Raw genomic sequence first — 27,940 nt, forward strand, 5'->3', positions numbered from 1 at the left:
TCTCAGAAACTGAAGGTATTACAGACCTGAAAATTGGTACTTTTGATCTCTTTTAAAAATAAAGAAACACGTATTTTTTTTGTTTTTGGAAAATCCAATTAATGGGAGGGTGAAAAGGGGGGTGAATTTTTAAAATGAGTGTATCTATATCTCAAAACTTTGAAAGTTTACAGATGTAAAAATTGGTATTTAGAATCTTCATTAAAAAATAAAAAACAAGTATTTTTTTGTTTTCGGAAAATCCCAATAGGAGGGGTAGAAAGGGGTGAAAAAAGGGTTGAATGCATTTAATGAGGATACTTATATCTCAGAAACTGAAGATATTACAGACCTGAAAATTGGTGTTTTGGATCTCCTTTAAAAATAAAGAAATGCATTTTTTTGTTTTTGGAAAATCCAATTCATGGGGGGATGAAAAGGGGGTGAATTTTTAAATGAGTGTATCTATATCACAAAACTTTTAAAGTTTATAGATGTAAAAATTAGTATTTAGAATCTCCTTTAAAAATAAAGAAACACGTATTTTTTTGTTTTCGGAAATTCCCAATATGAAGGATGGAAAAGGGTGAATGGTGAATAGACTGAGAGTTCTTTTGTCCCTACGAATACCTGCTGAAACTGGAAACTCGTTACTATTAACTTCTCTTGAGCATATGCTGCTACATACTTCCAATAATTTCCGTTGGTCGATCATGCTCATTAATGCATATTTTAGTTTTTTTTATTCAGCTAAAGTATGTACGAATAGAAGCCGTTTACGTCATAAAATGCAATTTCATACATGTTCACTTTCATGCGTATGTGTGCTGGGCGATTGAGACCTTAACAAGTAAATGTAATAACTTTAATTTTTAAGTTGGTAACACGTGGTAAATTTCTAAATTAATTTTGGTAGGGAACCAATTTAAACAATGTAAAATCACTTCTTAGATAGTTACGTAGATAAAATAATGAACAGGAAACTGAAGTTAAAGACATACGAGAATGTGAAAGATAACATGAAAATCGGAATAATGTTAACATTTCGTATGTCGAGTGGTGAGGAGAACAACGCTTACCCAGGACCTGAGGTAACTGAGGTGGTACATAAGACAAATTACATTTTCGATGCTGAGAGTGAGTTTTCAATCAATTTCTCTTCTCTTAAATTCGTGATGACTCTGGGAATAGAGCCTAAACTAATCGGGCTCGAAACTGTTACGTTATATCACACCTCTGTGGTGAATGAATCATATTTGATCGGAATTCAGTTTAGATACCTGTAATGGATGTTTCTTTCGTTATCTTGTCACAACGTTTCATGTGTTGTGCTTTTCTCTCTTGTTGATGTTAGTGGTCGTGTTGGAGTTTGAATCGTAGACAATGCATATGGGATTTTTTTTACAGGAATTTCGCACCATTGTGGTTCGTATTTCAACGTATACCTGGAGATCCTGGTGCAAGTAATCACATCATAACTGTCTCCTAAAATTACAAGATTCCTTGCATTCTTTTTTTCTTCATGGAAGTGGGTGGGACGGATGGATACTCTCCCTAAATCCATCTTCACCTCCTCCACATGTAGCCTTCGATCCACAGCTGGGTTTGCACACTTCTTCTAACGAATATATTTTTGAAGGAACCTCGTGTGTGAGTACATCTTAGCTGTTAGGCCTAGCCAGGATGTAGCATACTTTTTATTCATATGACAGTGTTACTCCTTTGAGTTGCATCCCGAATATGGTCCAATGTCTCGTCTCATGTCTGGTTTATGAAACTGCATATGTGTGCCTTGCATCAAATCACAGTTGTGCCGAGCGAAGTTAAAAAGATTGGGCGTGTGGTGTGTCGTCATTAGTCTCCGTCAACAAAACAGAGGCCCGGATGTTGTGACCGTCTGACCGGACAATGGGATGGGCATCACCCACACAAACACGCCGATTACATTTCATTGCTCACTTGTCACTCACTTCCTACTGCAATACCGTACCGCCAGTCACTGAAAAATCAACATCACTGCCAATGGACACTGATAGAAAATCAATACTAAATTTCAGTCATTCTTTCTCGCATGACAGCTGTTGTTTGAGGCCTCAAGACGATAGCGTGAAGTCTTCAGAGTTTTATATCCATTGAATACGTGAGAGGAAATATACCTTCTGGAGAGAAGAGTACATTCAGATGGAGTGGTATCCCTCTATGGTGTTCTGCAAATATTGAGCACTCCCGCCAGTCATTCGTTCATCTCTCTAAACGTCAGCTGCCCAAGCAAGAGGTTCGGGTTTGGTGTTTTTCAAGCAAGCAGACCCTCTTATACTATCTAAATTTTGGACCGTCCCGACGAGAGAAGGCTAAGTGATGTTGTTCTACCAATGTCGGGCAATTCTCAGTCAGTCTCTCATACATCTTTCCAGCTCTGTTTTATCCAAGTAAGGTGACGAGAAAGTCACTGCCTTTTACCAATAGCACGCAATCTTCCAAGCGGACTGACAGAAACATACACGGACAGACTTAATAGACTCGAAATTGTGGCTGTGTGAATTCGTAGATCGGAAAATCACGGCATGGGACGACAGTTGCTCTGTTTTGCAGTTTTAAACAGCAGTCATCTACACGAAATTGACGTCACGTTAAGTCACATTAATCTATGGTTAACGAGGTAGCCTTTTGTTAGGGGTAATCCTGATGAGAAATGTGTGAATACGAGAAAATTAATTTCTCACCACGTCATTTTTATCTGCAAGTAATTACAAATTCCATTATGAAATAATAAGCCTTGTTTCTCTTGTCTCGGTATTCGTCAGGTAGGTACGGTACGGTTCGTAATCAAAGTGCTCTTAACTTGGGAGCGTGGTTTGGCGACCACGGGACCGAGAACTAAGTCCTGGCATTGCTTCCACTTACTTGTGCAAAGCTTCTCACTTTTCTCTATTCTATCCGACTTCCCTTGGTAAATTCTTGTATTAGGTTTGCGAGGCCTAGAGAGTCTTTCATATTCTCCTTCTTCGTAGCCCTTGTCTTTCTTTGACCGATACCTTCATTTTTCGAAGAGTCGGACCCCTTCCATTTTCCCCTCTGATTAGCGTTAATAGAGGATGGTTGCCCAGTTGTACTTCCTCTTAAAACAATAATCACCACCACCACATCTCTCTATGGAGTTCCGAGAACACACGCTACTCACCAGAACACGTCACCACGACAGAAAGTGGAAGGATAAGCTTGATCTTTTGTGGGTGATGAGCACCTCTGGAGTGGGGGAATGAGTTCAGATCCCTTCTAGAATGGATTCGGAGTAGTATATGTAGGTCCTGGAGGAATGAATTCTGCCAACCGTACGAACCCTCTACCCATTACTGCCGGTAATAGCATGCACTTGGCTCCGACAGTACATAGATGTTCCAGCGCTGGACTGGACAGCGAAATTCACAGAATCTGAATTCCATCGAACACGTCTATGATTCTGGATTAGGAGTCTCGTGAGGAACGCGCCATTGAAGCTCTCGGCAATCATATTCCTGAACTCACATAAATCATCAGGAGGCGCCTACGTATTTGTAGCTCTCTGGTTTTCTGCGTTCCTCGGATACTGAATGAAAGTCTGATAATACGGGGTGGTGGTCATCTTATTAAAGAAGAGAAAGACTTCTATTTACAATGTCTCTCCTTATTTCTTTTTCGAGAGCCGTGCTGAGTAGCTCAGATGGTAGTATTTGAAGTTGCTGTCCGACTCGTTGGCCGAACGGTCAGCGTACTGGCCTTCGGGAGGGTCCCGGGTTCGATTCCCGGCAGGGTTGGGAATTTTAACCTTAATTGGTTAATTCATATGGCACGGGGGCTGGGTGTATGTGTTGTCTTCATTATAATTTCATCCGCATCACGACACGCAGGTCGCCTACGGGAGTCAAATAGAAAGACCTGCACCTGGCGAGGCGAACCCGTCCTGGGATATCCCGGCACTAAAAGCCATACGCCATTTCATTTCATTTGAAGTTGCTCAAATACGTCAACCTAGTATCGATATGTTTACTGGTATATAAAGGAACTCATGCAGGACCAATTTCTAGCAGCTCGGTGTCTCTGAAAACCGTAGAAGTAGTTGGATGCGGTGGATTGTATTTGATTAATTATCATTCTTCGTCCGGATGATGCGCATGACAATTTCGGTAGCGTTTCTTATTAGTTTAGCTAACAAACGGTTGACAATGAGTAGGAAAGTGATTTAAAGAAGTTTTACAATTATAAATTCAGCACAGGGAGATAGATGGGAGGGGGTGCTTGGCCGAGGCGGTAAAGGCGTGTTCGGTTCGCCCGGAAGGACATGGATTCGAATCCCCGTCAGGAAGTCGTAAAATTTAAGAAGTGAGATTTCCATTTCCGGAGGTACATATGGCCCTGAGGTTCGCTCAGCCTACACCAAAAATGAGTACCAGGTTAATTCCTGGGGGCAAAGGCGGCCAGGCGTAGAGCTAACCACTCTACCCCATCAAATGCCGAGTTTACGGATAGTGTAAGCCTTTACCTTCCACCCCTCCAAGGGCCTTTATGGCCTGTACTGGGAAGACTTTGCTTTGAGATAGAGGGGATTGGGAGAGAAACTGAATGCACAGCAAACATGTTGAGCGAATGCCTCTGCTCTTTCGATAATATATTATCGTAATAGGCTGTAAATTAAAGAACAAGCCCTTCACTTGTTATAAAGATAACAGCGCTACAGTGTTTATGGAATATCGAGTAATAAACCCACTCATGTATGTACGGATCTTGCTGGAGGCCATGAAGTCAAGCCAATGAAGCGACTCACTTGTTATGTATTGGATTTAATCCGAAGTTGAAAAAAAAACACACACATACAAATAACAGAATCCATAATTCTACGAAGTAATTATAATTTAGGTATTAGAACTCCTGGTTATTACCCTTCGACGATATCTTAGTATCTTGATAATGCTTTGCCGTAACAAACATGTACCATGTAATGACGAATAACTGGATCAATGTATACGATATATGATTTAGAGAACTTACACTTAAGGGGCTGCCTGGCCGAGGCGGTAAAGCGGATCACCCGGAAGGACGTAGGTTCGATTCTCCGTCAGGAAGTCGTAAAATTTAAAAAATGAGATTTCCACTTCCGGAGGTTTATTTGGCCCTGAGGTTCACTCAGTCTACACAAAATATGAGCACCAAGCTAATTCCTCGGGCAAAGGCGGCCGGGCGTAGAGCTAACCACACTAACCCACCAAGTGCCGAGGTTACGGATAATGGAAGCCTTTACCTTCCACCTCTCCAGGGGCCTTCATGGCCTGTACGGAGATGACTTTGCTTTGACTTTTACACTTAAGCTAACTCAGATGTTAAATGTAATCTGACACCGTAAACAGATCACACGAGGTTCATTTTTTTTAAAGCTTGGGGACAAGTGGAATAGCCTGTGGTTTTAATTTCTGTCCATTAGTAGTAGGAACGTGTTAATTAAGACAGTCAAAATTATGTTACGATACCTACAAGGGAATAATTTAAATACTTTTCCATAAATTTAGCGTAGATTCCTAGACGATTGCTCATAATTATTGTGATTTAGGCCTACTACTTGTTTTCATACATTTCTTTGTTATTAATCTTCTTTCCTTATCATGCAATTTCATGTTTTTGACATTTCTGTAATATCTTGTTTTCATGTAGTTGTAATTCTTTTTATGTACCGTACTTTAAGTTTTAATTTAATTTCAGTGCTATAATATTTAAAGCGAACAATATCAGGATGTCCCCCAGTATATTATGTTGTTGAAAATCCACAGCCTGTTTCCAGTAATTCGACGGGTCAGGAATGGAATGAATTAAGCCCCAATCTAGTGGCGAGGGTAGGAATTGTGCCGGCTGCCGAAGCCTGTCGCACTCCTCTGGGGCAATGATAAATGACTGACAGATGAAATGAAATGACAATGGAGAGTGTTGCTGGAATTAAAGATGACAGGGAAAACCGGAGTAACCTGAGAAAAACCTGTCGCGACTCCGCTTTGTCCAGCACAAATCTCACAGGATTTGAACCACGGTATCCAGCGGTGAGAGGCCGACGCGCTGCCGCCTGAGCCACGGAGGCTCTATGTTGTTGTTGTTGTTAATAATAATAATAATAATAATAATAATAATAATAATAATAATAATAATAATAATAATAATACGTAAATAAAAGTAGGTAGACAGTCTGTTGGTTACTACATTTTGTATAAAAAGATCTCCATGGGCATATTTGAATTAGTGTTCTAATTTTGAAAGTCCAAAGCCATAAGGTGGGATAGAATAATAGAAATATTATTTAGTGAAATTAAAATGTTTAAAATATGGTAGAGCCAGAAACTAAATCATTGCGCTGATCACACCTGTAATGTAATATAGTTAACTACGGTTATGAAAAGAAATCTGTATAACCTTTAACAGAACAATTCTGAAGCCTTATGCTAATTAGATACTGCATTTAGTTTGCGATTTCGGCACATATCGGCGTGGATTTATCTAGTTAGCCATGTGATTTGTACACTATCTGTAAAAGCAAGGACGTTCATAATTCTGTGTGACCGATGATATCGTGATCGTAGCCATGGGACATCCAGTTGTACGTGGAATCTGCTCCGTAACCTCGAATTTTTCTTTTTCAAAATTCCCTCGCGCATTCGCTGCGATTCGAAACTCTGTCACCTTGGTGGGAGGCCAGTGATGCCACTGTTTATCCTCAAACGTTATGCTGCTGCTGTCATTGTTGTTGCTTTTTATATATATTTTTTGTATCATTCTGGTCCACAGACTGCTCTGTGAAATAGCAATGTCGTGTAGTACAGGCTATGCTACTTAGAAAATTGAATTTACCAAGGAATGGAGCTTGCGTTAGAATTTATTGCGAGTCTTGCAATTGACCTGGTCCTGTCATTTTAAAATGTTGTTGACTTTCGATTGAATTTACCGGGAGGAACTTTTATTAGCATTATTCTCCAGATTCCCTTACATAGGATTTCAAGAATATAGGCCTATTCAGGCTTTTTGCGGAAAATGTCGAGAAATAAAAATCTAGGCGCTTCATCCATCACCTACCCATTTTGATAGATTTTGTAGTGTTAAACGTCTTTGGTAAACCTGATGAAATTTTTGAGACTTATCTATCATATAATAAGTACTTAGAAATACGACCATAAATCTGAAATACGTTTCTAGTATCGTTAGTAAAATGGGATGATTCCGATCATATGGTATGAATCCGATCATTTACCTAAAATTAATTTTCAACAATAGGAAATGTTGGGGCGGTGCCGTAACAACAGTCCTTTTTCTGATCCCTGTTTTGAGTTCTAGACCATCGCCGTCGGCAGTGTCTAGACGAACTGATCTACAATGATGGTAAGTTGTAGCGCAATAATTGCCATTGTCAGCAGGTGTGTGTGAAGTAAAGATCAGTTAGATAACTGGTGTTGACGACAAATACGTCTGTTGCAGAATTGTCAGATTATGCTATTTTTACTCTCATACGAACATCTTAAACACTACTCTTCATTTTCATGCCCATAGTTAGCATCCTTTTGACAATACCCGTATTTAATTGTAATATTGCAATTTTTCGGGGTGAATCCGATCATGCGAGTTTATATGAAGATTCTGGGACGAATTCGAAAATAAATATCCTAGTACAACCTTTCGAACAATTTGTGTTTGCCAGATGAACGGGCACCACCAACCTGATCCAGGATGTATCAGTGTACTATGTGGTCTTTTCTGTAGGAGACAACACATTCTCAAATGCCAAAAGGATGGTAAACCAGTTATCCAATATATCAAATATTAAAGCTATAATAAAGTAAGATCAGTTAGATAACTGGTGTTGACGACAAATACGTCTGTTGCAGAATTGTCAGATTATGCTATTTTTACTCTCATACGAACATCTTAAACACTACTCTTCATTTTCATGCCCATAGTTAGCATCCTTTTGACAATACCCGTATTTAATTGTAATATTGCAATTTTTCGGGGTGAATCCGATCATGCGAGTTTATATGAAGATTCTGGGACGAATTCGAAAATAAATATCCTAGTACAACCTTTCGAACAATTTGTGTTTGCCAGATGAACGGGCACCACCAACCTGATCCAGGATGTATCAGTGTACTATGTGGTCTTTTCTGTAGGAGACAACACATTCTCAAATGCCAAAAGGATGGTAAACCAGTTATCCAATATATCAAATATTAAAGCTATAATAAAGTACTTGCACAGTTCGTGCGCACTTAGTTAAAATACAATAAAATATTCCTCTTTTTCGTAGGGAATTTTAAAGTGGTAAAATTATATACTAGGGGCTGCCTGGCCGAGGTGGTAAAGGCGTGCTCGGTTTACCCGGAAGGACGTGAGTTCTATTCCCCGTCAGGAAGTAGAAACATTTAAGAAACTATATTTCCACTTTCGGAGGTGTGTATGGTCCTGAGGTACACTCAACCTACACAAAAATTGAGTACCAACATAATTCCTGGGAGCAAAGTCGGCCGGGCGTAGAGCTGACTACTCTACCCCGTCAAGTGCCAAGTTTACGGATAGTTGAAGCCTTTACCTTCCACCCCTCCAAGGGCCTTCATATCCTGTACGGATATGACTTACTTTCGAAATCATATACTTTTTATTCTGCATTCTCTTCTTTCCTCCTCCTTTATTTTTATCTGCCTGACGCTCCTCTACATCATGGTTAGGTAATATGAAAGTAGGAGGCGTGATATACAGGGAGGCCACAAAGTCCCGTTACCCCGTTACCCCCTATAATAATAATAACAATAATAATAATACACTTTAATAAATAAATAACATGGACTAGTTTTCTTGCGATATGAACCATTACTTGTCCAAAGGATCAGTCTGTGTACCGTCATTCTCATGACAATAATGCTCCGCCAGATTCTGTGTGACATTTTTTGGAGCATTGCTGGTGTAACTTGAGTGAAAGCTTTCCTTATGGCATCTTTCAGGTCGTCAGTGGCATTGTAACGTCTTTGTGAAACAATACCTTTTATGAATCCCCAAAGCGAATTATCACATATGGTGAGGTCTGGGCTTCGTGGTGACCTGGGAAGTGGTGCCGGCAGCACAGGAAGATCACGACCAATCCAATGCCGAAAAAGGGGCTTTATTATGGTATTCGCGTACGGCTATGGCATTATGAGGATGTGTCCCATCATGCTGAAAGCAACATGTCTCCTGACTTCCGTACCGCTCCAAGAGAGGAACAAACCAGTTCTGAAACATGTTCAAGTACCGATGGTGATTCACGACACCGTCGAAAGGAAACGGCGTCTGCTGTTCATGGCTGCCCATATCATCACATGCAGAAGTTTTTCTTTTTTCCAATGTGTGTTCTCCTTGGACCAGAAGACCACATTTCATCTCCGATCCATGTCAGCATCCGATAATTCTTGGACGGGTGTAGGTGGACGCAGACCTAAGTCTTGTTCCAGGTTCTTCTGCATTGTCGACCAGGGTATACCCAGTTCTGCGGATCATTTAAGCATCGACTTCTTCGGCAATCTCTCCATGAACTCCGCGACGAGCCGATACGTTTCTTTTCTTGTGGAAGGTCTGCCACTTCTTTCCTCATCCTTCACGCATTCTGTGATGAAGACTTCATGTTCCCATCGCAAAAGTGTTCGTTTCGGAGGAGGATCTCGTTAAACCGCTTCCGAAAGTCAGCACAAACTTCTGCAATTGTCTTCCCTGTTTGATTTCTCTTATTCACCCAACAACTTGCAATACCACATTTTTCTATATTGTAATTACACGTATCAGCCATCGTTTAGTACACAGCCTGAAACATGTAACAAAAAACAACTTATATTAACATTTATAAAGGGGTAACGGAACGTTGTGGCTACCCTATATGTATTTAATTGCATAAATTATTATGAAAATGAGTAAATCATTATATCATCAGTATGTCATTTTTAGTCCGACTCGTTGGCTGAATGGTCAGCGCACTGCCCTTCGTTTCAGAGGGTCCCGGGTTTGATTTCCAGCCAGGTCGTGGATCGTGGATCTCTAACGGTTTTTTAAAATGCTATTTGTTCGGGGCGTCGACCCATGTGGATCTTTTGCCCCTACTGGCATCATATTGTATGAACCTGCGTGTAATTGGAATGGCGGTGGTGTGGAATGTTTTGTGTGTGAGGAAAGGAAGATTCATGACGTCACAAAGACTCAGTTCCCAGGACAGGGATATTAATCATTACAATTAAAAACCCCTGACCCAGCCGGGAATCGAACCCGGGGCCGCCGGGTGACAGGCGGACGCGTTGCCCCGTGCACCGCGGGGCCGGACCTCTAACGGGTTAGGGACCATCGGTGGATTGTTTAGTCCTAGCCGCCTGAGTACAAGGAGGACCATGATTCAGAATATGTCCGAGATGCCCACTCTCGTTCCTTAGCAACTTGTATCCCGGCTCTAAGGGTCACTTTACTGAGCCGTTGTCCATGTTTCACGAACTAGGACGTGACTAGTAACCCACACCACGAACCATTAGTTTTATATGAAATGGAGATTTATTCAGTTGAAAGTTTTTGATCATGTACAGTAGTCTTGCATTAAAAGATTATATGAATACCGAAATTGATCTGTATTTTGCCTGAACTAAACTGTCAAAGAAAGTTGATAAGCAGTTTTTCGCTATGTTTCTTGCAGCTTCTGAGGACATTGTCCTGTTATTACAGCACATTTTGCTAACACTATATTTTCGCGATGGACTGCATTATTCTTAAGTTTTATGTTTCTCTGTATTCTTCTCCCATTTCATTGCAACATATTCAGGTTTAAATCAGTACCGTTGCCATTGGAAGAAGCATTGTCATTGGGAGAAACAGTAACATCCATGCAATATTTATTTTATCAGCAGATATATCTCAAAGAACCCGCCAGAGGAAACAGCTACCTCAGTTCTCACATGTACGAACAAGCATAGGTGAGTCTAATACCATATAGTGTTAAATGTGTTGTTTTGAAATGATAAAAAAATATTAATGGCATCCAAAGACATCGCACTGTGTACATTCAATTTCTATTATGCCATCAATGCGAACATTTTGTTTATAATAAATTATTAACACTACCCTTGGTTATGTGTGTATAGGCACGTTGAATGTCACCACACGCTCCGCGTTGTCTGTGTTATCGTTGGGCATTTTACAATATCTTATAAGGGAGAGTCGCGATATGTTGTCGCGCCAATTATGTTAATATATTGCACATTTAATAGTTAAACAGAATATGTATATATATTTCTACTGCTTTGTACTATTAGCACTGAAGTTATCTGCCGTCGCAGTGACTATGAAAATATTTTGAGGAGACATCATCATTATGTATTATTACGAACATATGTATTATTAGAGACGAATAGTCAATAATACATCATATACTCGATAATAGTTTTCCGACCTGACTAGACGATCAGGGACAGAAAATTGCAAGTCAACAATGAAAGTGCAGTCCATGCATATACATTTCTCACACATTCGATGAAAGCAGGTTGGTTACATTCACACAGAAACACGCTTTCTGTAATCCTTCGAAGCAGTATACTCCAAGCATGTTTGAAATACAACAGGAAAGTCGTTGGTTTAACCCCATCGGAAAAAAAAGCCATTTTGATTAAGAACCTTGATGACGAGAACTAGAAATACACACGCTATTGAAGGCTTAGGAAGTGGTATCTCTGCCATATGTTAATGTCATTGTCAGGATATACTACAATTGTATCTGTGATAAATTTTACAATATTTATGTATCGTTGGAAGAAGCAAACGTCGACAGACTGTACAATGCCGGTGTACTTTGCTGGAATTAGTTTATTGATGATGTCAATGTATTCAGGAACTGTAGCGTTATAAACATCATCATCTCTATTGGCTGCCCAGGAGTCGAACAAAAGAAGAACTTCAGTACATGCCTGTATATCTGGGCATATTGCTTCTTCTAGGAAGACTCAATTACTTTTGGTCATTTTAGCAGATTTGCTTGTAAACACTTTGATGTTCGGTTAATTGATGGTCATATTTGAGGGGAAATGGCCAGTGGGTTCCGGTACGATCCTTCACAAATCCTGGCATTATCATATAAGCGTATGTGGTTGTCGCTATGGATCCAACTGCATCGAAGATGTGCTTGCTTCCCTTCACTGCGATGGTTTGTGTATATCGCAGCTGTTTTTCACATCTTGATTGACCAGCATTAATTACTTGATCTGTGACAGGCATTTTTCTCATTGAGGGACCTAATTTTCCCCACGAATTCACGAACTCTTTGTTCATTATCAGCACCCCCTTCAAGCAATCGCTTGCTAGCTTTGTGGGGTTTTCCGACAACTGATCGTATTGTATCCTTTGAACATTTTTACCCATGAGTTGAAAGCTTTGAACAGCAGGAATATGTGAGGATCAATTCTCTCCTTAAATTTCGTTGTTCAGTGTCACCATGTACGGTCTAGTATTATGGCGTGTTTCCTCTCTCTTTGCTGTAAAATGGTCACGCATTTCACGATTTATCATATCCTGCAGGCTGTTTGGGTCTGACAAGCACCACTGTTAGAGCATTTTTTCGAAGTTTTATAACACATTTTTATTCTTCATTTTTCTTTTCTGTGCCAAAAGTTTTGTAAGTTTCAGGCGAGGTGTCATTGCTAACCCAGGACGACACACATCAAAATTATCATCTTTTTGCCTTGGTTGTTTTATCCATATATCGTATGCATCAGGCAGGTATCCTGCTGGAAACTTTGGTTTACATTTTTTCTTGAAGATGATGGCTGATAAGATGAGCTCTTGTATCTCTGTACGTCCGCCACTGGTGATACACGAGTACTTTGATTACTCACATAAATCATTAACATTTATTAAAAACACACCTCCAATATTTAAAACATCATTAATGAACAAAATTGATTTAAATATTGAAAGAGGAGCGCAATGAAGTGCACCGGTATCGATAGTTCACAAACCACCTATCTCTGGAGAGATACTCTCTTCAGTCCGTACTCTTTCTTCGTGTCGAGTACAGTGTAGTGATTCTTTTAGCTGATAATGATGATGATGATACTTGTTGTTTAAAGGGGCTTAACATCTAAAGTCATCGGCTCCAACCAGGACCGTCACGGCATTAGCAGTTTCTTCATCTGATGCCTGCTCAGAGACAAAATACAGTATGATGGCCTTACTTCCTGGAAGCGAGCTGGAAGCCAGATGTCAATCACACCCTGCACGAGTTAACTAGTTCTAAGGAATCCTTGTTTGGTGTGGAAAAGTTGCCAAACCACTTTCTTCCATACTCTCTTCAGTCCGTACTCTTTCTTCGTGTCGAGTACAGTGTAGTGATCCTTTTAGCTGGTGATGATGATGCTTGTTGTTTAAGGGGGCCTAATATCTAAGGTCATCGGCTCCAGTTCTTTTAACATTAGTAATAGTAATGTAATAATACTCTAATAAATAAATAAATAAATAAATAAATAAATAAATAAATAAATAAATAAATAAATAAATAAATAAATAAATAAATAAATAAATAAATAAATAAATAAATAAATAAATAAATAAATAAATAAATAAATAAATCAATAAATAAATAAATAAATCAATAAATCTACATCAAAATGACAAACAATGAAGTCCATAAAGGCGTTTTATTTTTGCTCTGGCTCTTCTGGTGCTAATGAGATAGCTGATTTGGCAACTCCGGCTACAGTAGACGTAAACGCCGCTAATAGACACTGGGCTGCTGCCGGAGAGTAGTGGTGTGAAGCGAGGCCGTCATGTTTTGTTCCCAAGTATATTAACTTTTACTTTTACAGCTTCTTCTTCTTCTGACAGCTGTTTCTTTATTTGTTCACGAATAATGCGCTCTTCGCCTGTAGGTGTATCTTCCGAAATACGAAAGTAATCCACGAACAGTTTCACAATTACCACCTGTCTCATTGTCTAGGGCGACCGTACAGTAGTAACTTACCCACTCTGTAAACACCCTTCCACACCAGATAGATTATGGTCTACTCTAGCGGACAACACAAATTTGTCTTATAGAAGTGTGAGTGTTGAAGTCGTGACCACTGTTCTGCCTGCAGGTAGATAGGGAAAACACCGCCCCACCTACTCCTCCATCTCCTGTCCACACAGTTGCACCACAACAGTCGAATGTTTGGAAGGAGTTTGTTTTTCTGCTCATTAACACAACGAAAATAGTATTTTTTTTCTTTTCTCCGAAACAACAGCTCTGACCCTTCCTTGTTTGTATCTCCGACTCGTTATTTTTAATGGAAAAAGAGTTTTTTTCTATAATACAACATCATAATAAAAGGTGATTGAAGATCTGTATTTTCAAGCTTAATTCATTTTATCATCATGTTGACATACGTTCCTTCACCGTTTTTGTCCAGTTTTAACTGTAATAATGTCATGCGGAGGACGATCAGTGACTGGTGGGATTTCAACCTGTCCCTTACATTAGAAACAGCGTATTTGCTTCTCATCCAGAGACAAAGAATCGATTCCCGGCTTGCTCAAGGACTTCAATCCTGGTTTGAGGGTTGAAAGTGGTACCACACGGCCTCTTGAGATCAGCTAAGGAGCTGCCTGTTATGGGAAGCCGGCGAACTCTGTCTAGAAGCCAGGCTACCATGCGGCACTTTAGTATCTACAGGCCATCTGGCTGGACAGCGGTCATCTTGACAGGCCCAATGCTTTGAATGAGTTCTAATGCCTTGGAATTCAAGTGCATTATTGGATTATAAGGTCTGTGTGTAATGAATCTTATTATTAGAATGCTAACAAGTACTAGATAATTAATTCGAACTTTGAATGAAGTATTCATTGTTGTGTTTAAATCTAGTGATTTTTAGATTCTCTGACTACTTTTCATGTTCGGGAAATAACAAAGTTGATGTTGCAAAGAAATAACAAAGTTCATGTACTCAAAGTAATGAGGAATATGTAATATTACTAGCATGGAAATGACATGCAAAGTAGCTTCACAACCACGATCGTTGACTCAATCAACATTCTGAACATATTTGTAGTGTGTGAAGAAAAGTAACTCATGAATAATGGAATGCTTGTTGAATTCTCATTACAAATAACTTCGTTTGCTTGTAATGTAGAAAACAATATATTAAACTTGCTGAAGTACCTGTCGTTGACAGGACAATCGGATAGCATGTGCAAAGTTACCTAACTCCCCAGCTACTTTCCTCCAGTATTCAGGGCTGCTGTTTTACATGGTACGCAGCAGTCATCCCACCTATTCTGGCAGCAGAATAGACCAGATACTTCACAACAATGGCCAATGTAATGTTATTCTTAATCAGTTTTATGAGATTTCGATCACATTTAGTTTTCTTCCACTGCTGTGATATTAGGTTCCTGCACGACTCCTTCTTCTCTTATTCTTCAAGCGATCGTTCCTCTACGGATTTTTTCTAATTTTTTATAATCATCTTCATAACTTTCGTTGTCGACATGGACCAATGACCACGCGGTTTTACACCTTACGGCAGTCATGACTAAACCATGGCCATTTAACACGACTGATCAATATTTCCAAGTTAGCAATGCTCGACATTGATATGGATAACGGAACGGAAATCTAAATTCATGAATTCTGTTATCATATTCAGTACAGGAAAATTGTAGACCTATAACACATACATGATCGGAAATTGTATTCTCTATAATTTTTAATTATGTAGCACTTTTCGATAGGACCAATAGCATAAGGATTTAAAAATTAAATTTTAGGGGCCTTCCCCTAAACTACCATTCATCCTGCGTGAATAAAATTATTTATACACTGACTGAGCAAATGTCATGGGATAGCGGAGCACTGATGCTCAGGTGTGTTCTCTGCGCACCACACGCCCCTGTGCCAGCGGCAGTTGTATAGGAGACCTTGTGAGCAGTAGCTGTGCATGTGACAGGTGTAACATGGAACGTCGTCGTGAGCTGACACCGTTCGAACGGGGTAAGGGGGTCGGTGCCCGACGGATGGGAAGTGCGATTTTGGAAGTGGTGCGTGAATTCGGCTTCACACGATCAACCGTGTTCAGGGTGTGTCGTGAATGGTTGAATGCGGGTGTCACCGTCCACAACAGAAGAACGACCGGCCGTCCAGCCACCCTCGATGGCCGTGACCGGCGCCATCTGAGACGGATTGTCAATAGTGACAGACGGGCAACCGTGCAACAAATCTCGGCTTAATTCAACACAGGCCGTGCTAGACACGTCTCCCAGTGGACAATCCGTAGGAGTATGGGTTCTGTGGGGTATGGGAGCCGGCGCCGCACACGGGTGCCACTGTTAACCCAACGTCATCGGGCACAACAACGCGCATTTGTCGGCAGTCAACAGGGATGGACACTGGAACAATGGCGTAACGTGATATGGTCGTACGAATCACGATTTCAACTGCATCATGCCGATGGGAGGCACCGTGTATGACGCAGACCACAGAAAGCGATGGATCCCGCCTGCCTCGAAGGTATGGTCCAGGGCGCTGGTGTCTCTGTTATGGTCTGGGGTGCGTTTTCCTGGTATGGAATGGGCCCTCTAGTTGTTCTGGAAGATTCTTTGAATGGTACGCGGTATGTTGAGCTGCTCGGAGACCATCTCTACCCATTTTTGGTCTTCCAGCGCCCAGACGGTTCTGCGGTGTTTCTGGATGATAACGCGCCGCCACATCACTTCCACGTCGCCCGAGAATGGTTCCGGGAACATGCAGCGGAGATCCAACGACTGCCATGGCCACCCAGGAGCCCCGGGCCTATCTGGGATGTCCTGGAACGCAGGCTTCGTGCCATGGATCCTGCACCCACGAACAGACCAGCATTGGCGGCCGCTCTGCAAACGGTGTGGTGTAAGCTGCGTCCAGAGGACTACCAGGGACTTGTCGATTCACTTCCACGGCGTCTCACTGCAGTTCGCAGGACCAAAGGAGGCCCCACACGCTATTAGGTGACTATCCCATGACATTTGCTAAGTCGGTGTAGTCTAAATTGTAGAGCCTAATTTCCCGACTTTACATACCGATTTTCATAACATTCTCTGCAGCAATTTTCTCGTGATGCGCGCACTACATACATACATACATACATACATACATACATACATACATACATACAGACATCAGTGTCCTCCCCTGAAATTTTCGCCAGCCGAGTGGCAGGAATGAGCAGCCCGGTGGGAAATCCTACTTAAAAACCTAATATCTTCAAATTTCAGTTTATTTCCCTCAACGCATTAACAATAATAGAAAACAGGTAAATATTAACTGAAAATTAAAATATATTAGTGTTATTATCACGGAAGTCATAAGGGTATTTTGAACTTCTCGTGTTCTGCTGCTCGTTCATCATCATGTAACACCGGGACTTACCGCTTGGTTACTGTGGAGTGCCACGCGGTATCTAGTGCTCGCATGCGGTTCCATGATAATCCAGACACTGCTCGCGCACGATACTACGTGATTAGTCAAGCTGAACATTTGAACTCGGAGGTAAATGATGCAATTATGTTGACAATAATTAAGATTTATAATTTAAATAAACAGTTTTACAGTATTAACATTTTAATTTGGAACACCGAATGTATTAATGTTATGCAACTAACACATATCTAGGTTTTGTTAGCCGGGCGATCTGTAACACCGGCAGGGTGGTACGCCTATTAAAGAGGTCTTAGGGAGAATACCATCCAATCCAATCCAATTCAATCCAATCCAATCCAATCCAATCCAATCCAATCCAGTCCAATCCAGTCCATGTAGCTGTACGAAAATGTCGCCAAAATAGTCAATGTACAGGCACACATCGTTACGATTTTATTTATATAGATAGGTAAGGAATCTGCTCCACCTACAACACCTTTTGGGCTATGTCCACTGGACTTAACCTGCAAAACTGACCATTCATGATATCTCCCTTATTAATCATCCTGACGAAGAAATGCACATGAAAAGAAAGTTTTAGAGATGGAATTCCATCACGTTTGGTCTATTTCCAGTCAGGTTGGTCTTGTACTGCATATATTGTGGAAGAGTAAAATCACCATTTCGGTTCCCTATAAACCACCAGTCCATTCCCGGAACATGAAATGTTATTGACCTTTAAAACCTACCATTGGACAGGTGGATGCTAAATACTGTATAATGTTTGGTTCGAATATCTTCAGTAGTTTTCAAGTTGTAAGAAATACGCTTTACACCCACCCGCTCTTGAGTTAAGTCCGATGGGACTTGTACTGAAAAACGGTCCGTTCATGATATCTCCCTTATTAATCCTCGTATCGAAATGATACACATGAGAAAAAAGGTTTAGAAATTAATTTCCATTAAGGCAGGTAGATTTCCATTAAGTTTAGTTGTGTATATTTTGTGGGAGTGCAAAATCACGGTTTCGTTTTCGTATAAACCCGCAGTCAGTTCAGGGTTTAGAAGCAATGTTTGCCCTAAAACCTACCCAAGGACAGGTGGATTCTAAATATGAAGTTTGGTGGAAATATATCCAGTAGATTCTAGCACTCGCATACGTACGGAGTAATTAAGGAAGAAAATAATACAGATAAAAAAAGTTGAAATTAATAGAAAATGGATTATAACTGAGGACAGCCGGATAACGACAAATTTGTAAATGCCAAGTGAATGTATTGGAAAATATAATGCCCCTCAATAAATTATGCTAGTGTGAGTTATGGATATAATAAAGCGGTAACAGAGGAGAAATTTAGGTGCAGTGATTCTTAGGTAAACAGATAAGAAGATGACTAATGGTGTTATTACTTAATCTATTCGAGGGCGGTTATAACTTCCAACGATATTCCGCCAATATCCCGCAGATAGGCCGATTGACGCCTCTCTTGCCTTCTACCCAAGGAACAACCACGAATTTAAAAGCATGATGAGGAAAATGGCAATACGTTACTTCCCTGCTGGTAAGCAGTCACAGACGTTGCCATGGTAACCTATAGGTTCGTTGTCGGTCTGTCGGTCACTCAATGCAGAGCATGATACCCGTAGAAAATAGTAAATTTCTTCGTCATGCGAAGAGTAAGGTAAATTATGAACATAACGAAAGTTGTTTATAATGAAGGGACGTTTCACATACGGTCCACGGAGTTCACAGAAAATCAATAGTATAAGAGAAAATGGAGGAAAACCGTTCTGGTTTTCCTATAAACCCCCCGTCTGTTCAAAGATTTTAAAATGATATGCATATCGAAACCTTCCCCGGGATGAGTATACTCTAAATATGAAGTTTGGGTGAGATCTATCCAGCCGTTCCGACGTGATGGTGGAACAGAACAACAAACAAACAGACATGAAAAGTAAAAACCACCAATTCGGTCTTGAGTTGACCTAAAATGGATAAATATCTGAAAAATTTGCAGAATAAAAGAAATTACAGACAGTGGACCCCCTACAACTTTATTTATATAGATAAGTAGAAGGAAAACTGATTTAATTTAAAAAAGTAGAACATTTCTCAAGGACATAAATTTTATTGGATTCTTTCTTGATCTAGCATTGTATACAACAGTTCTGAATTTTAACTCTGAAAACCCGTCGACCTAGTTCACTCAGTCTTTCCATGTCATCATGAAGACACTAAAAATAACATTGATTATGTTTTCCTTTCAGTTTTCAATATATTTTCTAAGTATTTACTTAACACATCACTGTCACTTTCAATTTCTGTTTCTTTGTTCTTTAACTGCTGGCAGAGCTGTTTGTAGAAGCAGAAGTCACTGACTGGAAGTTAGAGTCCCTTCAAACATTTCTGAACTGCAGGATTTAGACCACTCCAACACTAATTATTTATGCCTCCTCCTCCTCCATTTCAGCTTGGTGAAAAGGCTCTCCTACACCAGGTGCCACTTCCATAGGTGTGTTTGTTATAGAACTGAAAAAAGTGAACTCCATGCAATTCTTCTAAATTGTAGCTACATTTTATTATGCACACAAGCCTTCTGTTCAATAAATTATTCATTTAAATAATTATTTTAGTATGATGATTGTTATGTTAGATTATATTATATTACTTTCTGTTATATCTGAACAGATGGGTAGAACGTATGGCCTACAGACTGAATTTTCCCCTCACTCTTTCACAACTAGAACACCGGTCTGTAGTGTAGGCCTACTTTTAAAAATAAATATTACAGAATTGTACCTTCTTCCAGCAATGAAGGGTTCCAGAAAGTTAAGGGCATTGAAGTAGACCCATTTTCTGTTTTCTGTACAGCAGAACCTGGGAGGGAAGGGGGGATGTTATCTCTCCAAGTTCGATACCCTGCCCTCAGAATTTGCCATGTTTTGGCACAACTTTTTCCTGAAACAATGAATTAGAATATTGTGACAAAGAAAATTTACATGTAGCACTTATGGCATACACATATTTGTCATTAAAGTGAACAATGGTGTTCATTTTATTGGGTACGAGATGGAGGTTAGGAAAGCACTGTTTGTGTTTTCCAAACATTTCTTCAATTAAGTCATAAGAATGATAATTAATACTTCTCCTAGTGTAACTTTCTTTACCAATCTATTTCATGTAATATATTTAGAATGCCATACAAAATTCACGACCTCCCTGTTACTATATCCAGGGAGTCTAGGTTTGTACAACAATTTGTTTTCATACACTAGGAAAATTAATGTTTCGATGTCATCAACAGAACACAATGTTACGTCCGCCATTATCGAACGACTGCGACTGAAAAACGGACACGTTTGTTTTCACAAACCAGTCGATCTTCATCGCTCGTAGTTGATCGCTGACGATCGATGCTGTGTAACTGGTGCCACTGCCCTCTGTAGGTTTGTTTTCTTAGTCGGTTGATCGCAGTCGTTCGATCGATCCAGTGTAACAGCCCCTTACAGTACAACAGCTAGAAACCTTGCCGTAACTAAGACTCTAAGTTGGACCGAACAACCAAAATGTATGCCAGAAGATTTTTACTTCGCTTCCTCCATTGCAAAGAAACAAAGACGCCTTACCATCAGACATGCGATAAAGTCTAGTCCAGACTTCAATTGTTCCTGTCCTCGACTACTGTGACGTAATCCTTGTTGAAGCAATTAAGGAACAAACGACGAAACTGCAGCGAGCTTTAAACTGATGCCTCAGATTCATTTTTGACGTGAGTTATGATATGTATATAACTCCTTACTATGAAGAATTTCACTGCATAGAACCTGATAAAAGACGTAAACAGCGTATGCTTGTATGAATACACATACTTCTACATAGCAACTCGTCTCAGTACATTTCCTCTGAATTTCACTTTCTCTCATCCTTTCATAACTGTAGCACTGACATTGGCTCTACTCTTGCAATTCTTCTTCACCATTCATGCATGTATAACAATTCTTTTACCGTGAACGCTTCCAGACTTTGGAATTGATTACCAGTCAGTGTCAGGGACAGGGATTCGTTAACTAAATGCAACAGATCGTGCCGAAATTACCTGTTGAAAACTACCAACTAACGTGTGCACTGTACGGCTGAGTGTGTGGATGGCGTTGGAATGTGAGTGTTTCTCCTGTATACGTAGACCTAGTTGATGGTTGTGTAATATGTGCGTTTATTTGGTGTATGTGTGTGTTTGAGCAATATTATTTCATATTTCATATTGCTTAACTTACGGACGAAAGTAACTTTCGCATGTTGTGTCACTGCTAAGTAACATAGCTCGATGAAACTTGAACCACACATAGGACGAACTGCTACAGTGTGGTACGGTAGGCAGCTGAAAGGAATGTGCAATGAGACGAACGGGAATGACACTTTCATACAGATATAATAAATTACACGTACGACACTGCGACTCATTATGGTCCCCTGGACATCGCAAAAGAAGAGACATGGTTCTTGAACGGGTGTGTGATCACCACGGACAGCGATGTATGCTCTGCAACGTGTTCCCATGCTGGCCACAAGATTGGTAAGGAGTTCTTGTGGTAGGGCGTTCTATTCCTCCACCAGTGCGGTTGACAGTGCGCTGGATGTTCGTTGGCGTATGTGGACGTGCTGCAATACGTCTGCCCAGTATGTCCCACACGTGCTCGATGGGATTGAAGTCAGGCCAGTCCATTCGCCGAATATCCTCTCGTTCCAAGGGCTCCTCCACCTGCGCTGTTCGATGCGGTCGTGCATTGTCACCCATAAAAATGAAGTCAAGGCTGAATGCATCCCTGGAAAGACGCATATGGGGAAGGGGTATACTGCCACAATAACCTTGATCGTTGAGTGTACCCCATTAAAAGATTTGAAGGTCAGTACGCCCATGCAACATTATGCCTCCCCACATCATAACACTTGGACCACTCAAATGATCATGTTCGCCAATGTTCCTGGTTGCATTACGTGTTCCCATCTCTCGCTAGATGAGGGTATGTCTAGAATCACTACCCAGACTGAATCTGCTCTCATCTGAGAAGAGCACGCGACCCCACTCCTTGTCAATCCAGACCTGATGATCTTGACACCATCGCTAACGGTGCCACCGATGTGTGGGTGTCATCGGAACACAACGTGATGGTCGTCGGGCCGAAAGACCACCCGCATCCAATCACCGCGCCACTGTGGTGTGAGATTGGGTGTCTTGCAGTCCTGTTAAATGTGGTTGCAATTACACCCGCTATTTGATGCGAGTCTCTTCTTGCCTGTTGCACATTGTAGCGGTCATCTGCTGCTGTAGTTGACCGTGCTCGAACCCCTCCTCTCCTTCGGGCAACAGTGCCTATGGTTCGGAATGCTCTCCATGCACGTGAAACAATGCTGTGAGCAATACTAAACCCCTGGGCTACACTCGTCACACTTCGTCCTTCTTCCATTTTCCCGATGATTCTTCCCCGTGTGAAGTCATTCAGATGTTGTCTCCGGGCCATGTTATAATGAATAACACCACCACAGTGCACCGTAACAGCTCGCTAATTGACTAATACTGTCTTGTCCCGTTCCTTCGACTGCCTCGTTTTGTGGGGGCAGACACATTTGGCGCTATAGTCGCGCTGAGCTCACGCCAGGTTTCTATGAACGTGTGGGAGACTTCTGGCAACATGTTACCGCACTTCCATTCATTTCCATCGAGTAGTTGATACGTTATGTTGCTTTATCTATTTCGTCCTTAAGTTTTGCACAGCAGTGTATTTTAGTTCTTTCATACACGTGTGATGTTTGGGACATCGCGGCATGTATTAAATTATTGAACTGTATAATTAATTGATAAGATGTATATATTTAATCACTGGTAGGTCATTTTTAAATTTATATAAATATAGGGTTTTAATCATCCATTTCACATCATCATTTCATTCCTTTGCATCGCGTATATAACGTATTCTGAACGAACAACTTAATGTGTAAAGTATTTCAACATCATTCGTATTAATAGCTTGCAGTAAATTTTCCAATAGCCGTAGTGAGGTGACCAGAGTCAGCAGGCTAATTTCAGCCCATTACCAGGAAATGTACGTCATCAAGCTTACGAGAGACCGTATCCCTTCCATACTATGAAGAGACAGTTGGAAACTTATTAACGCCTACTTTTCGAAGTTCGCTACCTGACGCTTCGTTTCCGCGGGAAAGTTCAACCTATGTGAATGGACGTAATGAAGCAACATGATGGATTCACAGCAATATATAGGAGAAGGGATAAGACATCAAATCTTACTGGACCATGTGATATGGCTGATGGAGGGAGACTTTTGAACCTATATACTCCGAGGACATGGAAGGACACTCTTTCGACGATTCTACGTCTGCACATCGGAGAAGATCTTAACTTAGTTCACTCCACATCTGAGTAGTGTACTACTCAAAAGTTACTCTCATTGGAACCTGTTATCACAATGACGAGAGGTAAAGTCAACGGGATACCGGTTTTGACTGGTATAGGGCAGGAGAGATTTTGTTATGAATTTAGTTACGCTACATTTCGGTAATACGGAAGAATACAAGCGTCTCCATGAACGTAACCCATGGTGGTTTTGTTATTAAAATTAGGACTCATTACGACTTTATGTAAGGAGTACAGTACGAAGTGTTAAAGGCAGGAAAGTCATAGTACTACTAGTGTACTATCCACAAAGCAGAAGTAGGACTGGAATCCACAACAAGAGATGACGCCGCCTGTACGAGAGATCCATCAATCATCAGCTACTACATAGATCGTATCCAGATAAGAGAATGGTGAGCTAATGGCATAAATTACTGCACGTCTACGCGTTACAATTCATGTTCTTAGAGTTTATTTAATTCAATTTTTCTTTTCCTTCCGTGAGTTCAGATTTCGTTAATATGTCGTTACGTCACGTTTTTCATCGTAATAAATTGCTGTTTTAATTTGTATTTTCTGAAAGTATCATTAATGATCCTTAACTTCCAAGTTAGTGTACTTAATGGTTAGTGTCCCGTCACCCTACCCCTGGGAGTTTTTAGAGTCTCATTACATATTATTATTATCATTATTAATTACAAACTATCGTTTTCAAGCCATTAGCTTGAAGGCTGGCGCCCATGGGATATTGTTTATGGAGAAACAATGATATACTACTTATTTACATTAACATTAAGGTGACCCGACACATCATAATTTTGTCACACATCTGTGGGCAGAGTGGGTACGTCTCACATGTGCGAGTGTGTGCGTTAGTACAATGCAACTTCGTTAAATTATAGGTTAATGTATGTGAATGTATCAGCAGATAAGTGTAATAAAGGGCCAGAGGTCTTAATTTCGCCACTTGAAAGAAACCAAATAAATAAATAAATAAAAATAAATAAATAAATAAATAAATAAATAAATAAATAAATAAATAAATAAATAAATAAATAAATAAATAAATAAATAAATAAATAAATAAATAAATAAATAAATAAGTTAATATTTATCTTCATTTGCGCGTCCATATTAATCGCGTTTTATGTAGGGATAAATGAAAGTGTAAATAACCGTAACCGAAATATTATGTACTTAACTAGCTTTCGGTGTGAAAGATGCCGTGAACAACTTGCCCGAAATTGAGCATTTAGTTTTACGCTTGTAAGCACTTAGAAGGAGAGAAAATGAGGTAATACGTCTTCAAATCGATGTTAAAAATGAACAATATTTTATTTTATATATTTTTCTGTGGGAGCCAATATTTGTGTTGATTCACTTGGTAGTATTATTTTAGTTTTATACCGTGGCTGGAAATGTATTAAACCGTGACGGACAACAAAACAGCCCTAGCTATTCCATTAGGTCGGAATTTTACTCATACATATTTGTTATGTTTTAACAGGAAGTTCGAGTTATAAGGCTGTTATTAAATCTCATCGGCCACTCACACTGCTGCTTGGCGGGAACTGTTGCATGCCTTTCGCACTCAGAGGATGAAGAGAGAGAGAGAGAGAGAGAGAGAGAGAGAGAGAGAGAGAGAGAGAGAGAGAGAGAGAGAAGAGAGGAGCGGGGTAGGTAGGAGGTTGCGTTTTCTAGCGAACGCATGTAAGCTCCCAATGAAATTCCAGATTACAATGCACAGTAACACACTTCGTTGAAAGATAAATTTTAAATCTAAAACCACAGAAAGTACTCAGGATTGAGTAATTCCGAGGTTGAAGTATATACGATCTTTACACAAAATACGGTATGATAAAAAGCATTCTAAAAAAGAAGTTCAAACACAAATTAATGTGAAATATAATAATTTAGACTGAGCCGGGTAAAATTCCTATAATTTATAGGAAAAATTAAAGGGAGAAACACTGAGCATATTGTTAAGAATGAAACACAGTCTGTTTTATCACTCTAATTTATTTCAGAATGACCCAATAAATCCACATACACAATTCTATTCAACCATGAATTGAGCAATTTACCCTTTTCGGGTGATTCAATAATATTTATTATTCCTTTTAATTCCCTAATTACGAATGTTTTTCTCTGCCTTGAGTAGTGTGTATGTGTTGTGCTGTAATGAATTTGAAGTCCCTGAAGATGTCGACTTTTAGCTGCAGATTACAGCAACTTACTTTCGCGTTTCCGTAGTTTGTTCTTCTTCCCTTCTCGGGGTTTCATATTTTCTCAGAGTTTTGTTGTTTTTGGTTATGAAGGGTAAGATGATGGAACTAATTAATGAAGGAGCATTTTTATGCTATAAGAGAGTTTACTCTTGGTTTAAATGAGTCTGATTGTGTATGCTCACTTTTGCCACGATGCTTTTCCTCTGTTTGTAGCTGCAGCGACGTAAGTTACCATTATATTTCATTTTTGGTCTAGGTTCTTTCTTTCTGTTAGGCCGTGTGCTTTCTCGGCATCTGGGACATCTTTGATGACTGCCTTGTCAATGCTGTCTCTTTATATTTGTAGGCGGGGCCACACATGCAACTTAATGTTTGTTTATTTGCATATGATTATACTTCTTGAGCGAGGATTAGCTACCTTCTTTCATTTATCCTGTGGCTTGCCTTATGCTATGTTTTAAATGCTCGCTTGTTTCGATCTCTCTGATACATTACAAGGCGTATGTCTACTGGAGAGTGTATTACATTTTACGAGTACAGCGTATACTTCCCTAGAAATGTTATCACGGAATTCATGTTCATCTGAAAGTTCAGCAATATCGGCTTCAACCTTGCGTATGGCTTCTGACATTGGTCGCAAGAGTCTCCATGCCTGATAAAATTATTCCCATGTTTAATCTGCTAACACAGAAGCTTTAAGTGTTCTGTCGCACTGCACAGTTGAGCATACAATAGTTTCTAACACAGCCTATTTATTCTTAAGTAAACTGTCCAAACAAATCACAGTACCTGCCCAACTGGTTGATGGTGGAAGCTTTAGTGTCACCAGAGGTATGACCGTATTTCTCTTTCCTCTTAATTTTCAATAAAGCATGGTGGACATGGCGATCCTTATATAATTTTGCTATTTTATTCGCTAGATTGAAGCACTCTTTCAGCGTTCTCGGTGACATTATGTCGTCTATTAGTAGATTAAATATATGTGCTGCACAGCTTTTGCAGGATATGTGTGTATTTCTCTGCTATTTTCCACGCAGCATGCATATTTCGTGCATTGTCTGTGACCACTGCTACGAATCTTTCTGCACCTATTTTACTAATAACTTCAATTAGCACACCAGGCAAATGCTGGGGCTGCACCTGAATTAAGGCCAGGGCCGCTTCCTTCCCATTCCTAGCCATTCCCTGTCCCATCGTCTGTGGCGGTGCGACGTAAAAAAACTTGAATTAGTTTAGAAGCAATATACTGTGCAGTTTCCCTTTCCTCAACAGGTCTTCTTTTATAGAATATTGGCTGAGGTGTTGTCACGACGAAGTTCACGGCATTATTTCCTGATACATCAGTCCATCCGTCCGAAATCAATGCAAGAGCACTTGGACAATATTCAACTTCTTTGTGACAATGTCGTTACCTGATGATATTCAGCAGACAACAAAGATGTGCTAAGCAGGTGGTGACTAGGAGGCTCATAGTCAGGCGGTATTTTTTGAAATACTTCCCGCCAATATTTCGAATTCAGCGCAGATAGTGGAGCAGCTGAAGCATATATAATCCTAGCAACAGCTTTGTCAATTTCACTATCAGTTGCTAGATGGGTATTCTCATGCCCGGATGAAGAGGGTTGTAGTGAATCTGTCGTAAGATGTTCACTGTGAGAAGAACAAGAAGGCATGGATGATAGCGTAGATGACGCTACTCGTTTAATAGACTGAGGGCAAAGATCACATCTGATAAGATGGTCTTTTAATGGTAACGCCAGGGTGTTATGATATTTAGTTTTACAATATTTACATGTTGCCTGTGTCTTACTATCAACATGTCTTAAATCGAACAGTGCTAATCAGCGCGACAATACCCCTCACAACAACGTCTGAACCACTCTACTCACACCAGATGC

Source organism: Anabrus simplex, chromosome 1 (assembly GCF_040414725.1).
Source record: "Anabrus simplex isolate iqAnaSimp1 chromosome 1, ASM4041472v1, whole genome shotgun sequence".
NCBI classification, from domain to species: Eukaryota; Metazoa; Arthropoda; class Insecta; order Orthoptera; family Tettigoniidae; genus Anabrus; species Anabrus simplex.